This window comes from Rhinolophus sinicus, chromosome 7, assembly GCF_057876585.1.
Source record: "Rhinolophus sinicus isolate RSI-liver-muscle chromosome 7, RSI-T2T, whole genome shotgun sequence".
NCBI classification, from domain to species: Eukaryota; Metazoa; Chordata; class Mammalia; order Chiroptera; family Rhinolophidae; genus Rhinolophus; species Rhinolophus sinicus.
This window is the reverse complement of record NC_142507.1, coordinates 2,021,151-2,037,674: the sequence shown is the minus strand read 5'-3', so window position 1 is coordinate 2,037,674 and position 16,524 is coordinate 2,021,151. Positions and strand designations below refer to the sequence as shown.

Genomic DNA, 16,524 nt, shown 5'->3' with positions numbered 1-16,524 from the left:
GGCTCAAAAACTTCAAACTTAAAGGGCAAAAATACCCAACTAAACTAAAAGTTGGCAAGAAAATACAATTTTAAAGAAAGTCTGGTTTAAAGGCAAATTCCTAAAAAGACATTGGGCCTGTAGTGGTGTGTTTCCTTTTGAAAAGGTGAGCATCTGTTTTTGTTTGATTCACTTAATTCACTCTGTTGGGGGAGGGGAAAAAAGAAAATGTTTCCCAAAGAACATGGGCAATATCCTATTAATCTAAAATTAAAAAGCTGAAAGGACAGACCACGAATGTTTATTTCGGATCAAACAATTGCAATTGGGCAGCACAGATTCAGGCAGAAACCCAAAGAGTGTCCCAATTACAGGGTGAGGACAAGGGGTTTTTATGGGAAAAGGAAAGGAAATAATACCATGAAAAGAGGAAAGAAATTCCTGTCGGTGCTAAGAAGCTGAGTGACTCTCTAGCTATACATGGCTGGTTACTATTCTATCTTCAGATAAAGAGTCCATCACCGTCAGGCCTTGTGGCCAGGATGTCTGCTTTCCTGCTGGCTTTGCAAAAAATTGTGTCGACGACAATGTTGGTTTGGCCCATAGCAGGCAGCCCTGGGGGTCAAGAGCAAAGCACACAGGCAGTTCCTGTGGGTGGCGGCACTGGCTCCTGTTGAGAACACTGCTCCATGTCAGCTTTCAGTCCTTAGGTGTGGCGTATGATCAGAAACGTTTCTTAAGATGCTAACACCAAGCACATCTGCTCCTGGCCTCCCTCTCCCTCCCAGCAACATCTTTACCCTTCCTCACCACACACACACACACACACACACACACACACGCCACCTCATATGAGCAATGAGTACAGACCAGGCTCTGCATGTACAGGAAAAACAAAAAACAAACAAAAAAAACAATACAAAACACAAAAACAAAACAGCCAGACTGGTGAGCAAGTTATTTTCCGAGCATGAAAGAAATCGCTGCTGTTTTTGTGCTCATAGTTTATTTATGGTGTTAAAATTTACTTCAAGTCAAGACATACGTTTGGAGGGCATGAATTGACTCTTTTCAGAAATGGTAGGGATGAAATTTTATCAACTAAAATGCGCTTTCTCCATGACCTGTATATATTTTAAGGTAAACGCTGAGTCATTCATGATGCATTTAAAGAAAGTCTTTCTTCCTCCAACTCAACCCTCCCCTCCTGGATACGAATGTGCCAGATCTCACGTAGGAATCATTTCTGGAGGTTGTCCAGGTCTGAGAAGATGGCCATTTAAAGTACCACAGCCTCACGCTCTGCGTGTGTGTCTGGCCCGGCTGCTCTGGCCTCACCTGACAGCTCTTCAGAAAAACAGATGCTCAAGCCCCACGCAGACCTGTCAGATGAGAACCTGCATCTTAATAGAAGCCACGAGATGGCTCTTGCTCAGGTTAACGTCTGAGAAGCACGACCCGCAGAGCACAACAGCCTCCAGAGTTTTGTTAAAAGACATCATATAAAATCGCTTCATGGCTGTTACTTTCTCCAAATCAAAATAAAAAGTTGGCACATTTAACTAGCTTTAAGAGTTCCCTTACAATAATCTATAGTACCATGCTGCTCTTTGAACAGTATCTGTGACTTGAATATTACTTAAGAAAACGTGTTTTTCAGGTAACCCACAAGTATCTCTGTGACCTCTGCAGGTTTCCCAAGGTGGAAAGTGCAGGCCTGGGTGTTTTTTTGAGCCCTTCTAGGGAATCTCATGTGTAGGACTGACAGCCACCACTCTGTGCCCAGAATACCTGGCTCCCAGACCTCAGTGTCTGGGCAGGATTCGGAACCAACGTGGCCAGTGTCTTTTCTTTTTATGTAATTTTAAGTCTGGTTCATTTAAAAGGTGTAGTCCCCTCCGTGGGCTCAAACAGGTGAGGGTTTCTTTCCTGCCTTTCCCTGTTTCCCCTGGCATTCAAGTTCTCGGCTATGCCCTTGAACAGTCATTCTACGGTTCTGCCCACTTCACTTATTAATCATTTCCTTTCACACTTCTGGTCTCTTTCCAGCTTCCCAGTCTTTCTGGAATCCAGGAGCCTGAAAATAGCAGCTCAGATGCATCTACCTCTGTCTCCTCCCTGCCTGCTTGCTCTGTGATAGTCTTCAGAGACTGCCCGAAATAGCACTGGCCTTTTCTCGCGGGGACTTCAACATTCTCAGGCAATTTTGCGTTTTTAAAATGGGAAAAAAAATAAAAAAGCTAAATTAGCTCTCCAACAATTCAGATCACCGATTTGCTACAAAGCCAGAGGTTAGAGTCAAAAAGCGAGCGACACGGGTGGAGAGGTGGCTGAGCACGGTAAGTGCTAGCAGCTTCTGCTGTCCAGCCCCAGCCCATGGCTGCGAGAAGCATCACAGGGAGGTTGCTGAGCTCGAGCACGGAGCAGACGACACCTCTGTCATGCCATGTTGGCTTTAGAAGCATTGCAAAATGCTTTTGGGATGCATACTATTAATAGAGCCAAAGAATAACGCAGTTAACCAAATGAAGTTCATTCTGTAAAACAAGTAGGAAAAAGCTAACATCTTAATAACAATTCTGGTCAATTACTTTTCCACGTATCTTAGGAAACATGCGTATTTCACAACGAGGGAAGCGATCTGGATTTCAGAATATAGCTATTCGAATGACCTACATATTATCTCTCCATCTGCTCAGTTTGGGGACTGTTTTAATAAGCCCTTGGGTAGTAAAGACTCTTCTTAAAGAAGAAACAAAACTGTTGTTTTCTATTTGCCGTCATTTGTCCAGAAAGCAGGAATGCTGGGTTCTGTTTCCTAGTTCAGGAATCACTTAGGTCTCTTTGCCCTCTAGCCCAGCTCTTCCTCACTTGGGGTTCCAGGCTGAGAGGTCCCTGCAGCCTATAAGCTCTTTTTCCACTTGACCAGCCTACTGGTTTGGTCTTCAATCTGCAGGAGCCCTAACACAGGGAGGCATGTCCAGCTGGCACAACGAGAAAAGCAATTTAAAGATGGAAAGAAGCAATGGTTGCCTAAAGCATTAATGATTGCCTTGCATCTTGGGTTCCCTGTGAAAAGAACTGGAAGTGCCCAAGGTCTGGGATTCACACAACTTCTTCCATCCGTATGTCGGCAGCCAAGCGACCCAAAATCACATAGGGCATAGGATTCACCAGGAAATGCACTTTTCAGGAAAGTGCTTTAAAGATAAAGATTAAAAGCACTTTATGAGACCTTCATGGAAATATTATCATTCATGGGCATGCTTAAGAGTTCAACTTTTGCTGGAAACCTAGAAAAATAAAGATGGGATCATTGATGCTTTAAAGTGCAAATTATCAAGATTTTTTAAAAAAAATTTTAAATTGATGTAGGAATTTATAAATGGAATAATAATCTACTTTAAATTGTTTTTGGAAAAAGATATAATGTAAATGAATATATATAATTTTTTAAAACTTGTAAGTACTATCAAATAAGCTAAATAGATTGTTTTTTTAAATTTTGAAAGCACTTCTATAAGAGAGTCGTTAAAAAAAAAAGCTACACATTTTAATATATTGTTAACTCTCCACCATGTACTTTCCCTTCCCTGTGGATTAGCAAAGGCCGCGTTGAACTCCTGAGCAGACTTCCTCCTCACCAACCCAAGTTTAAACCGCCGCCAGCTGTCTTTCCTCTTTCACCCGGCTGGTACATGCCCAGAGACAATAACTCTGCTTTCATGGCAGCCACGACAAGTCTGCTGATGACAAAAACCAACACACCGAACCTCCACACGTAACCCTTACTTCCCTAGACCAGGGCAACCCCAGGGGAAAATCAAGGCTTCAGTGACAAGCCCAGTGGGAGCCACTCTGGCCCCACCAGTGCCGGCTGTGTTGCGTCTGGATCCCACTGCACCACCTGGGTGGTCCAGTGCAGCACGGTGACTAGTGGGCAGGTGTGGAACTCATGGGAAGTGGCTGCCACTGCAGGTCTGTGTGAATTTCCTTCAAGGTTCAGACTGACCCAGGTAAGTCTGATCCAATCGAGTGAGTTCTTTTAAAGCAGATTTTAAGACTTAAAATCAGGGAGATTGTAAGTATGAGGCGAACCCAGTGTGCCACTGCTGCCTTTGAATGAGGAGGGTGTGTGACAGAGTGAGGGTGGGCGCCAAGGAAAGGCAGTGGTCAGAGGCTGACAGCAGTGAAATGGGACCTCAGATATGCGGCCGCAAGAAATAGGACTCTGCCAGAAACTCGAGTGACCTTGGAGGTGAACTCTTCCCCCAGAGCCTCCAGAGAAGCGTGCAGCCCACCTGACACTGAGACCCTAGCCCTGTCAGGCCACAGAGGGCAGAGAAGCCACTGACACCCCACTCTGCTGGGCTCCTGCTCCACAGAACTGTGAGCTGGTAAGTGGGTCCTGCGTCCAGGCAGTCAGTGTGGTGATATGCTACAACAGGAACTTGATACTCTGACTTGCCCAAGGCGAGCCAGGCAGGAGCAATAAAACCAAGATTAAACTCAAGCAGCATAGACCAGATTACCTTGTATTCCCACACCCAGTGGATGGGGGCGGCACTGACTGATACCCCGAAAGGTGCTGTCCCACTCAGGACCTCCTGGACATTTTGCCATTAGGCCAAATGTGTCGATCTGACTGCCTTCTCCTTTTGGAGAAGTGACCAGCAGACTGCCTAATTCTGAGAGGACCCTTTTGGAGGGGGTGCATAAGGTTCCCCAGGATTAAGTCCACTGGGGCCTAGGCTGGAACGTGCTGTCCTGTGAACACAGGTTGGTTCTCCTTGTCGGGAATGAGCAAGTCCAGGCTGAGACGGCCAGGGCCATGCACGGCAGGAGCACGCTCAGCCTGCCGTGGGGACCTCATCTGAGGGTCAGATACAGGGCGCCTGCCTGCCTGCCTTTGGCACATTTCAGTAGGATGCTGACATGTCGTCCTTTCCCACTAGAACAGATACTAGGAATTGACTGGTCACCATGCAGCAGCTTTTCTCTCTATAGCCCTAAAAGTTCTATTGACTGAATGACCACCAAGTGCCAAATAGTAGGCTAAGTGCTTCACGAATAAAATCTCACTGAATCCTCCCACTAATTCTACCGAGTAGATATCATCTTTATATTACATCAGGCAACTGAGGTGGGAACCAGGAAGGAAGACTCTGCCTGAGGTCCACAGCTGACGACGAGGGGAGCTAGGGGTCTCCATGGGGCCCTCCAGCTTCAAAGTCCCTCACTAAAAGGCAGAGCCTGCTACTTTGTCTTCAGAGCACCCCCGGACGTGTACACCCACCCCCGGGGCACAGGCTCAAAGCTCCTGGCAGTGAGGGTTCAGGCTACGTCTACATCAGCCCGCTGTGCTGTCACGTGCCTAACCTCTGGTTGTGTCATCAGCATAGAAACCACTCACTGATGGATGCTGGTTTGTGTGGGGTCTCACCGACTTCAAGCTAATTAACTGAAAATCAGAGACCTAAAAATCTCATCCTGGCTGTGTCATCCCCAAATTACGCTTACTCGGCTCTCTGAGCCCCAGTTTCTGTATGTGAGATGAAGAGAATGCCTAAAGCACTGTATGAATTTATTATTACTACTACTATTCAAATTGAGCAGTGACAGCGGGAGTTGCCCTAACCTCTGGTGGTTGTAAGTCCTCTGTAGGCGGCTGTTTTGGCCTCATATTTCCAGCTAAGTCCCTCTCTGTTTTGCCTACGGAGACCTTTTTGGGTGGTGTAACGTGATTGGTGCAGACGTGATTGGTGCGCTGGCTGCAGCCCTGTGGTCGGCTGTTATTATCTGTCCTCCAGGAGCCTTTGGATCTGGGAAAGTTGCAAAATACAAACAAGAGCTGCTTCCCAAGGAGATGCCCCAGGGCCCATCCCACCAACTGCTTGATAAAGTGATTGATGGCAAGGTGAAGGAGGGAAGGGCTTTTTATGCGCCACAGGAAGGAACCTGGAGTCAGTGTTCAGGCTGGGAAAGTGAATCCTAGAAACATTTCTTTAGGAGATTGTTAATCGGAATTTCTGTCGCAGGAAATCAAACCTCAAGTGTAACCTTCCTTAAGGTATGAAGTACATGAGTTATACATCGTTGATTACCTCCTTTTCCATAAAAGAACGCCTGTTTCCCCCGTGAGTAATATTGTTCACTCATTTACTCACAGATCTGGCAGGCCGTGAGGACGGCCATTGATTTTCTCCTGAAGTCCCAGAGCTCAGTAAATTTATCCATTCGATAAGTATCCACAGCGTTCCAGGCACCTTGGTAAGCCAAATATTTACTCTGGTGAAGCTACCAAAATGTTCTCAGACTTTCTTTTCCTTTGTTTTAAGGCCTGGGGTGCATTAATTATGCAAAACCTTACATTCACAGAACCAGTGCACTGACGTGTAATCCAGCCCAGGTGAGAACAGGAGTCAATACAGGTGATGTATGTGCAAGAGCTGACCTAACAGGAAGGAGCTCAGCACGTACCTGGAGGACCGTCACCCGCCATGTTCACAGACGGGGACGACTCTCACAGAATCAGCATCCTACACGTAAGAACCCAGACGCTTGCCCTCTGACCCCCAATCCAGTTTATCTTTTTTTTTAATTCAATACACCAATGCCCACAACAGTGATATTATGAGAGGACTTGGTATTTTAGAAGCATTCACATTGTATCATGAGTTAGTTATTATAAATAAGGTGAGGATCCAAAATGGATAACAGAGGGTTTGTCTTGTTTGTTTTGTTTTCGATAAAATTGAAACATTGCTTCTCAAGTGATGAACCACATTTTCTTGGATGGTTTAGGAAGTGGTTCTGAAGACAGTTCTGGGAAACTAATTCTGAATTTTTGTGAGCAGTGTCAGCTTCTCTACAAGAAGCCCATGTGTTTCTCTGGGACTGTTTTTGGAGGAGTGGGGTGTATTCATGGGGTGTCCAGGGGATCACAGTTATCTCTGACTGTTAGTCCGAGGCTTTCTCCGTGGTCCAGGCTTTCTCCTTCCGTCGGCATACACACCACTCACTGCATTTGTTGTCCATTTTTAAAACAGACAATAGAACGTGGGACCTGAGGTTTAATGGCCAACAAACAACAATAATTTATCTAATAATATACAAAAATAAATAAATATATATATATAAATCCAACCAACCAAAAGAAATGATCATCTAGCAAATGTAAACCCAGTCAAGAATGAGGAATAAAAGGGTGGCATCGTATACAAAGAAAACTGCCAGGCTTCCCTCTGAAGCCTGCACCATAAACACAGGGAAAAGGCAGCTTTGACTACCTGTACGTAATTCTAAATAAAAACCTGTCCGGCTTCTTAAAGACCTTACAGTACAGGGACTAAGCAAACTAGGCAGAAACCCTTGTGTTTTCCACATAAGGGCTGCAGCCCTCTGCCTTGTCTGTGATGAGATCAAGGAGAGAATGGGATGTAAATAAAAGTCGTTGGGGTTTGGGGTTAGACTTCCTTGTGGTATTGGCTGCTCAGGCGGAACCATTTCACCCTCATGGGTAAACACAACCGCAGACTGTGGCTGCAGCAAGTAGGCAAGCTGAAATCCACAGCCTTTTGTTTCTTAACTTTAACTTTGATGCCCATGGCTAAACATCTGACATACTCTCAAGATCTCTCCATCCCAAAAGTACCAAACAACAGTGAGCAATCTATGACTGACCATTTTGCAGGAGGAAGGAATGAGTTTACAGAAACATCACAAGGAAACTTTGACTTTTGGCAAGCTAGTGTTCATTTGTTTTTTTCTCAGGTCCTGCCTCAGGAAACTCTGTAAGGTAAACTTTCACAGGACAGTGGAGGGTTACACAGAGAGGCATTCAAGTGGCAGATAAGTCACGGTCAGGTTTTATCATCCATGACCTAAGAAGCTCAGCGAAGGAAACAAGCATTTCTAAATAGCAAGGCTGATATTGAAGGAAATGGATGGATGGATAAAACAAAGCTGGATATACAGTAATGGTTATCATCTGTCAGAACAAACCTTGCAAAGCTGTGGCCATTGGAACAAAGCAGTTACTGATGGTTAGGCTAGAGAGATTCAGCCAAAGATCAAAGCATACATAAGAGCATTGCCCTAAATATTTATCTGAAGACACTTGGAAGCCAAAAATGCTGAAAGGCCCAGATTAGCTCTGTGAGAACCAGAGAAGATGACGTAGGTTTCAAAAGGGTTTTCCCCCTTCTCTCTGGCAATGGAAGATTCTAAAATCAATGGATGATTTACTCATTCTTTTATTATTTACATCAACAACTACAAAGGGATAGACAGTGTAAAAGATATGGGAACATTAGGATATTTTGAATTTTCTACAATCCCTTTCAGTTAGAGGTCTACGCTGCACTCTTTGTGAGAAAGCTGAGGGGTGCTAGAAGCTGACAGCCATCTGGACACCTGGCCATGGTGATGGCCTTCCTCTCCTCAGCCCTGGCATCATGTGACTCACCAATGTGCCCTTTGAGGACCACTCTTCTGCTTCCCCAGCCCCACCTGCCACACTCCCTATAACTCCCTGGATGAGAGGACACTGGGGACGTGCCCCCTGGCATTGCCACCGAGCCCAAACACTTACCTTCCCCCAGGAGGGAATCAAGCTCTCATTCGCTCCTGGTTTTACCAGTTATTACTCATGAAAAGCGCCTTTGTCAAACCAACCTGTCACATCCAGACTGCTGGAACCCAAAGCCCTATTACTTCCTGGCCTCCGAGCAATTTGGCTGTGCTTACTGGAGGATGACAATTATACAGCCTTACATTCTCACCTTCCTCAGTCTCCGCACCTTACCTGAAGCTTGTTCTCAGAGGGACCTACATTTCTTTCTTCTACTTTTCATGTAACTTAGGAGTGAGAAGTGGGGACAGTGTCGTCTTTGCTTCCCCATACACTTTTAGACCATTGTTCTTCACCCCCACAGTGGCCCCTGATGTCACCCCCAGTTTTAAGAAGAAAAATAGTGGCCAATTAATTTACAACAAAGGAGCCAAGAATGCACAGTGGGGAAAGGACAGTCTCTTCAATACAGTGTGTTGGGAAAACTGGGCAGATACATGCAAAAGAATGAAACTGGACCACTATCTTACACCACACACAAAATTAACTCAAATGGGATTAAACACTTAAACGTGAGACCTGAAACCATAAAACTCCTAGAAGAAAACACAGACGATACGCCTTGACATTAGTCATGGCAATGATGTTTGGGATGTGACACCAAAAGCAAAATAAACAAGTGGGACCACATCAAACCAAAAAGAGAATGAAGGAAATTTATTGGGAAACAGTTGCAAGACAGCAGAAATGGTGAGAGCTTGAATGAAAGCTATGCGGGGAGGATAGGGAGAGGGTCATGGGCCTAAAGGAGACTAAGGACATGTCCCTCTGGGACTTGGTGAGTGACGGGCCATGAAGGTGCGGAAGGAAGGCATCCAGGGTAGTGACCAGATTCTCAGGTTGGGAAGCTGTAGGGTGTGTGAGCGCATTCTGGAGACTGGAATTCAGGGCAAGGACCAGATCGAGGGCTCAAGATGACGGACTCAGGTTTCACCACGCTAAGTGTGAGGAACTGAGGAGAGAAGATGTCCCCCAGGCAGTAGGATTTGATGCTGGACTTCAGGACAGACGTCTGGGCTAGAGACGTGTATGTCAGTGTCACCAGCATAGAGATGGTGGTTGGACTTTGGAGAATAAGAGGACTGAGAATGGCCAACGTGATCGTAATACGTGTTGTGTATTTTCTCAGCCTAATCCTGAGTGTGGGTGAGCTTCCTCCAAACGCCAGAATCCCTTCACATCCTGGGATATTCTGACTCAGTGTGTTGCTGCCATGTTGTTTACCAATATAGTCAGTGCTTAAGAAATACCTACAAACTCTATGACTTCATGCTTTTATAAACCTATTGGATCAACAGAGAAACGTGATTTATCTAAAGAGATCACTGAGTTATCAGCAAGCCCGATGTCATGGGACACCACTGGTCTAAGGAATAAGACCATCCAGGCTGCGTTCTCATTTTTGCCACTTAAACTTGTGTTCCATCCATTCCTAACCTTCATTCTCTGCGTCTGTAACATTATGGGGCAAGAGCCCATCCAGTAGTGACATTCTGTATTGCCTTCAGACTTTCAAAAGGGAAGTATATCTCTCACCGGAGGTTTCAGACGGTTTATAACCCTTTAAAAATGTGCAGTGTGCAGAACTGCTCCTAACCAGCAAAGTCTAACGCGGTAAATGAGGATTTCTTCTCCCTGCCTAGTCATTTTCTCAGTAAGGGAATTTAATTGTTATGTGGGTTCTAAAAACGAAGATAGGCTAGAATGTGCATTACACCTCTGATAAATAGTGATCCTGAAATAGCAGGTTAGTGTAACTAAAGGGCAGAGAAGGGGCTGAGAAAAGGAGAAAACCCACTACCGCAAAGGTGCTGCTTGGGAAGTATTGAGGAGAACCTCCAACTCACGCACAGTTCATTCATTGATGCTTGTTTGTTTGTTTGCTTGCTTGGGGGGGGGAAATACAGTCCTGGGAGAATTTTGCACATCTCATAATAGAGCCAGAAGTCTTGCCATAATATTTCTTTAAATATCTTTTATTAATCTCCTGGGGCTTTACACTGTAAAAAGAACCTAAGATAGAATTTATTGTTCATTGTTCATTTCTACTTAGAGATTAAATACACAAGCCTTGAACATAGTGAGGTGGCCCAGGTAATGAACTAACTGGGCGACAACCACACAATGACAATAAAAGCCAGTTCTCTGTTTAAACATGGGGGAGGGGGTGGGGAAGCCGGTTAAGCAAAGCTGGGAATGTTTCTTTACTGCAGGACTTCTCAGAGTTCTATGCTAATGTGCACTCTCAGTCTTCAAAGAGCTTGCAGGTCTGAGTTAACTTGGCCTTGGCAGCTTTCCTCCTCCTCCCCATCTTCTCTTATGAATAATGACCCACAGAAAGCACCCTGCTGCTCTCCAGCCTCTACGTCTACCCCTGAATTAGCTGCCCTCAGGACCACATGGTAGCCTCTAAAATTACTTTTGTAGAGTCAGAATGTCGGGATAGCAGCCCCAAACATTTACAGATGTTTGAAAGTCTTCTGTGTGCGGCTGGTAAGGAGGATACAGCTGACAACCCTGTGCACAGTGGGTCTCCTTCAGGAGGACTCAGGGAGAAATTCCTCTCAGGCCCCAGGGGAGAAGTGTGGCCCTTCCCCCCCCCCATGCTGCTGCTTGGTCCTCTGCATGCTGTGAGCAGGCTGCCCCCCAACCGCCAGCCGCTAAAAGAGCCAGAGCCACGTTTGTGTCTTGCCTCCTATGAAGGAACAAGAAGGACTCTTATCATTTGCTTTAAAATTATCCTCGCTCCTAACTTCTCTCTTATTTCCCCTGACTTGATTTCCCCAATCACAAATTTTACTGTCATCCAATCTAGTCATATTGTAGTGTGTTTCTTTTTTAAGCTGTTTCACACGCTCTCCGGGTGGGGAGGAAAGGAGAACAGGGGATGGCATGAGAGAGGAAGAGAAGGAAAATCTACCGTTTTATATGCCTGTGTGCCTTGTCAGTTCCTTTCCCACGCATACTCAAAATAAAGAAGTTTTTGCAAACAAGCAGTTTTCAAGAAACTTCTGGCAAAATTGGTTCCAATTTTACCAATGAACATGAAAGACATTAAACTAAACTTCGAGAGGTGGGAAGCAAAGCTCACTGAATGTCATACGACCGAAGAGAGAGTTTTCTGCAGAGCAGATCAAAGATGTCAATTCTGCAGCCAGGCCCCAAACAGAGGAAAGTCACAGACGAGCACAAATGACTGGGAGGAGAGAGCTGAGCTGACCGGGTGGCAAGACAACATAATTCTGGCAGAACAAGAAGTGGTAGTGAGACCAAGAGGCATCCCTCGTCAGAGTTCACTCCAATCAGGAAAGCCGGAGAAGAAAGGATTAGTCCACGCCGCAGTAATGACGCTCTGTGAGAACCCGCCTCACGCTCTGTAATTTGGTTTTACCCCCATGTGCACCTAACTTGTAATCCGACTACTGCTGTGTCATTCCTTCACATCACCACCATCTAGCCCCTCCATTGACATGAATAAAGGAAGCATTACTCCTTTAAGCGCTAATGAATCACCCAGCCTTTCACTGGACCTTGCTTCTTGATTGAGCTGAGGCAGAGAAATATAAACTTGGTAAAGTTGGGCTTTAGAAAGACCTTCATTACACAAGCAAGTGACTAGAGAGACACATGTGACAGACAAATAAATCTCAACACTGGAAGGGATCTGAGCCATCATCTAAAACACACTCCCTAACATATAACCGGGAGACAGGCTCCCAGAAAACTGACTTGGCATTCACTGAGTTCAGAAGTTTTCCCTCAAAACAATGTAAACAGACAATGAAACAAAAGCCCGCAGAACACGGTTTCTTATCAGGAGTAAGATAAAACCCAAGTGCCCCAAGGAGGTCTGCGGCCTGCTGACGGGGCACTGCCTACTGGCCCCAGCTCCCCCAGCCACCGCCTCTCTACCTCTTTCCACCTGTTTCCTGGAGGCCCTGCCCACCACCCCTTCCCATGCTGAAATGTCACTGTCATGCCGTGGCCAGACGCGTGCCATTCATCTTCACACTGCTTGTTCCAGCTGTGGCTGGCTAAGTCCTCCTGGGTCTGTAAGGATCGGCCTGAGCAACGTTTCAGGCTGAGAGGCAGCCGGGACCTGCCTCCACCGTCAGCCTCTCGGCAGCTTCATCCTGTTGGAGCGCATGGGCTCCCGTCAAATTGCCTGCACTTGAATCCTATCTCTACCCCTTATTGTCCTGTGTGACCTTGGGCAAGTCACCTAATTCTCTCTGCACCTGGCAAATGACGATAACGTCTATCTCCAAAAGGACACGGTTATATATTAAAAGGGCTTCCCGTGAAATTCGTAGAAAACTGCCTGGCACATAGGAGGTGCTCAGTAAATATCAGCGAGGACTAGGGTTATCACCGTCACCGGTCTTACCAAAATAATCCTGAGTTCTTGAGGTTAGAAGGGATGACCTAATAATCATCTCTATGCCCAGCCCTTAGCGCATGGCACCTGGCACATAGTAGGTGCTCAGAAAGTGTTTGATAGAGATGGATAAATAAATGGATTAGTAAAAGCCACATTTGTTATTGTCATTCCATTTGCAGAAGTGACTTGTGTTTGAGAAACGGTGATAAAAATGGAGCAGTTAGTGTGGGTCAGCTGCATTTTGAGGCAGGCATACCTGGCTTGACCCCAGAATGCGGAAGATTTCTATGAGATGCTCTCTTTCATAGAACTAAACCCTCAGCTGTGACCACACCCCAGCTGCTGGGTCTGACAGAACTAGAAGGGGACAGGAAACCGTTCACTGTCATGTCAGAATGGCTCTTTTGCCTTTGCTCACCTAATGCTAGAAGTTCTATGTAAAAATCTCCCTTTTTATATTATTAAAAGACATTATTTATTAATATTATCAAAAGGCAACTTTAACAATAAATAGTAATCTAATGAATATGTTGATTATATTGTTAATTTAATAATTTAATAGTAACCTTAAATATTAACAGGTAACTCAGGAAGGCTTGTGCGTGAAATGGAACTAGTTCCAAAATCCAGTGCGAATGGGAAACTACCGCATTGAATGAAATCTTTCCCACCTCTTCACCCTGACAGGTCTGAATGGATGTTTATCAGCAGGAATGAAGGAAAGAATTATGAGCTGCCATTGTCACTAACTACCCTTGTGACAGCACAGACAATGAGAATAATCTACGATGTGTTTCATCCCCATTTAAAAGGGAATAAAAACAACAACCCAGTGTGTCTCTTCTGCTGACACCGTCTCATGAATGAATGTTTGTGCTTCCCTCACTCTTGTTTGGTTTGTACATATCAGCCTGGAGCTTGTGTAACCAGACACAGAAAGTTCAGTGACATGGAGATTAACGCTAGTGTACAGACCGGAGCCTGGCAACACGGGAGAACAAAAGACAGTGTGTGTGTGTTGTGACCCATTTTAGGGAACACAGTAAAGAATGTAGCTTATTACAACTTAGTCCTCACTAAGCTTGGGATTTAAAGAAAAATTAAACCCAAGAAACTCTGTAGGTCGTTGGTTTGGTGCCCCTTCATCAGACAAAGAGTCTTTTCTTTGGAACACAGCCAATGCTGAGGACACGAGACAAGTCGTAGGTGACTGACCTCCAATTTGGGGATCCTCCGCTCACCTCAGCACTTTCTGCTCCCCACCACCCATCTCCTGACCTTCCCGTGGGACATTCATGCTCTCTTCTAGGGTAACCTCTTCCACTTGTTTCTTTTTGAAGGAGATGAGAAGCGAGAGCCTTGTGTAAACAGGCCCCAAATGACCTTAGCACCAAGGTGGAGGTTTGGAGAGAAGAGATTTGCTGGAGATATCAGTGCCAAACCTATTATGGTGCCTTTGAACTCCACACGAAGTTGAAATTCATACCCAGGAGCCTTGAGGAAGAGCATGACTTTTGATGAGTAAAGGCTGGCTTCTGGAAAGTTTAGCAATGGCTCAAGTCTCCTTTGACTCTCTGGCACCTTCTCAGGGACATCACATCACCAAGGCCTTCCCAGGTGTCTCTTCAGTTCCTTCTACCTCTCCTGTAATCAGCCTCCTCCTCACCTCTCACCATGACTATTAGGACTTTCATTATCTCGCCCAGGAATTCCTTTAATAGCTTCACTTACCTATTGTGTGACTTCAGGTCACAGAGGAATTGCTATTAAACAATTTCTTTCTGCTCAAATTTGAGTCAATTTGAGTGTCTACCTCAGAGGAGGTGATGTCCAGATTAAATTATATGAGATAATCCATGGAACAGTGTTAAAAACATGGCACATAATCCATAAATATTTAGTAACATACTAGAAATACAATACTCCTAATATATATTTCCATGTTCTTGATTTCATAGAAAGAACGTGAGTTTTTGTTTTTCAGATTACCACAAAGGACAGTGGGTTTTTTTTGTTGTTGTTGCTGACACAAAGTCTATTTTTTCCCAAACAAAAGTTAAATCATGCTGGCATAGCACGAGAGAAGCACATGATCCTGTAACTCTGTGGTAAGGACAATTTTGAGTCATGACTCCGGTCATTTGAAGAACTGTAATTATACTGTTTAAATGTTCACAGAGCAATTATTGAGAGGCCATTTACTGAAAAGAACCTTTGTCCTGGAAAATACGGGAGTCTTCATTCATTGTATTGCTTCTATCAGTGAGGATGGTGTCAATAAAATGTCAACGGTTTTCATTTCTAATTTCAGAGTTTTAACCTGAAAGGGAACCAGAAAGAGGCCCCAGCTGGGGGAGAACCTGAACACCAGGCAGTGAGGTCTCACTGGGTGACTGTGTTTGGCGGAAATGTTCTCTTACCAACCAAGGATTGTTCTTGGGGAAGGGGTGGGAACTTAGAAAGATTGTGTGCAAATTAAGATTTAAATTCTTAGCTTATCTAACAATTGCTGTACTGCCTGAGGTATAACAAGTAGTTTCACCACCTATTTAAATCCAGAATATAATCACTGAAAATATCTTTGGGCTATGTAAGCAGTAAGTATATTTGAGAAATCACGACTTTTCTCGTTGATGATTGACTGTCTTCTGAAAGGAGAGGAAGCTGTGAGAAGGTGTTTTTCTAATCCTGAATTTCAAGAACAAGTCTCCGGATGAAGGTTTAATACAAGAGTTGTGGTCAAATATGATCTTGAAATTTGGGACTCCCAAGGGAGGGAAGCCTAGTCTCAGTCAGACACCGTCCTAAAATTTGTCCTAAAATTTAGGAAGTTACGTATCAGAAAGTCCACAGAGTCAGACATAGATCTACCTTGAAGGGGAGAAGGGCTAAAAGGGTGGGGGGATTATTCTACACACACCTAACACCTTTGAAGAAAAGAAGGGGCTATTGTTAAGGTTACAAAGGAGTTTTCCAGGTTTTAAACAGCCTGTGGAAGGCACATCGAAAGAACCAATATGTCACAGTGGCTGAGATACAGACTCTGAAATAAGATTGCTTATTTTAGTCCAGCTCTACTGCTTACCAGTGCCTGACTCTGTCAAAGTACTTAATTTCTTATCTAGAAAATGTGTCAATAATCCGTACCTCATAGGATATTATATCAAATAAGATAATGTATATAAAATGCTCAATAGATGTCAGATTAAATCATGACCCGTAGTTATGAATACAAAGTATGAAACAGGCCTACTGTGAGAACAGTATGACAACGGTTAGGAATAAACCAAGGCTTGCAAAAATACGAAGAACAAACAAAAATAACTTTTTCTGAGCTAAAATAACTTTTTCTGAGGAAAATAAAGAACAGATCTGAAGACATGGGGCAATGGCATCATTTTAATAAGTGACAAAATGAAATTGTTCCAGCGTGTTCTCTGTCTGGTCTGTCAAGGAGAAGATTATCGTATTAGGAAGAGGGGAAAAAATTGTCAATGATGCAATGCAGTTATAGCAGAAATTAGGGTGGGAA

At 44.5% G+C, this 16,524-nt stretch overlaps 1 long non-coding RNA gene across 1 annotated transcript; it reads left to right on the top strand.

Moving 5' to 3' along the window:
* The first annotated feature begins 353 nt into the window (after nucleotides 1-353).
* On the top strand, nucleotides 354-15,966 carry LOC109444722 (uncharacterized). The gene is made up of 4 exons (XR_012491730.2): nucleotides 354-4,376; nucleotides 6,149-6,249; nucleotides 6,358-6,524; nucleotides 13,680-15,966. It is a non-coding gene; the product is annotated as an uncharacterized LOC109444722 (long non-coding RNA).
* Nucleotides 15,967-16,524: the final 558 nt, after the last annotated feature.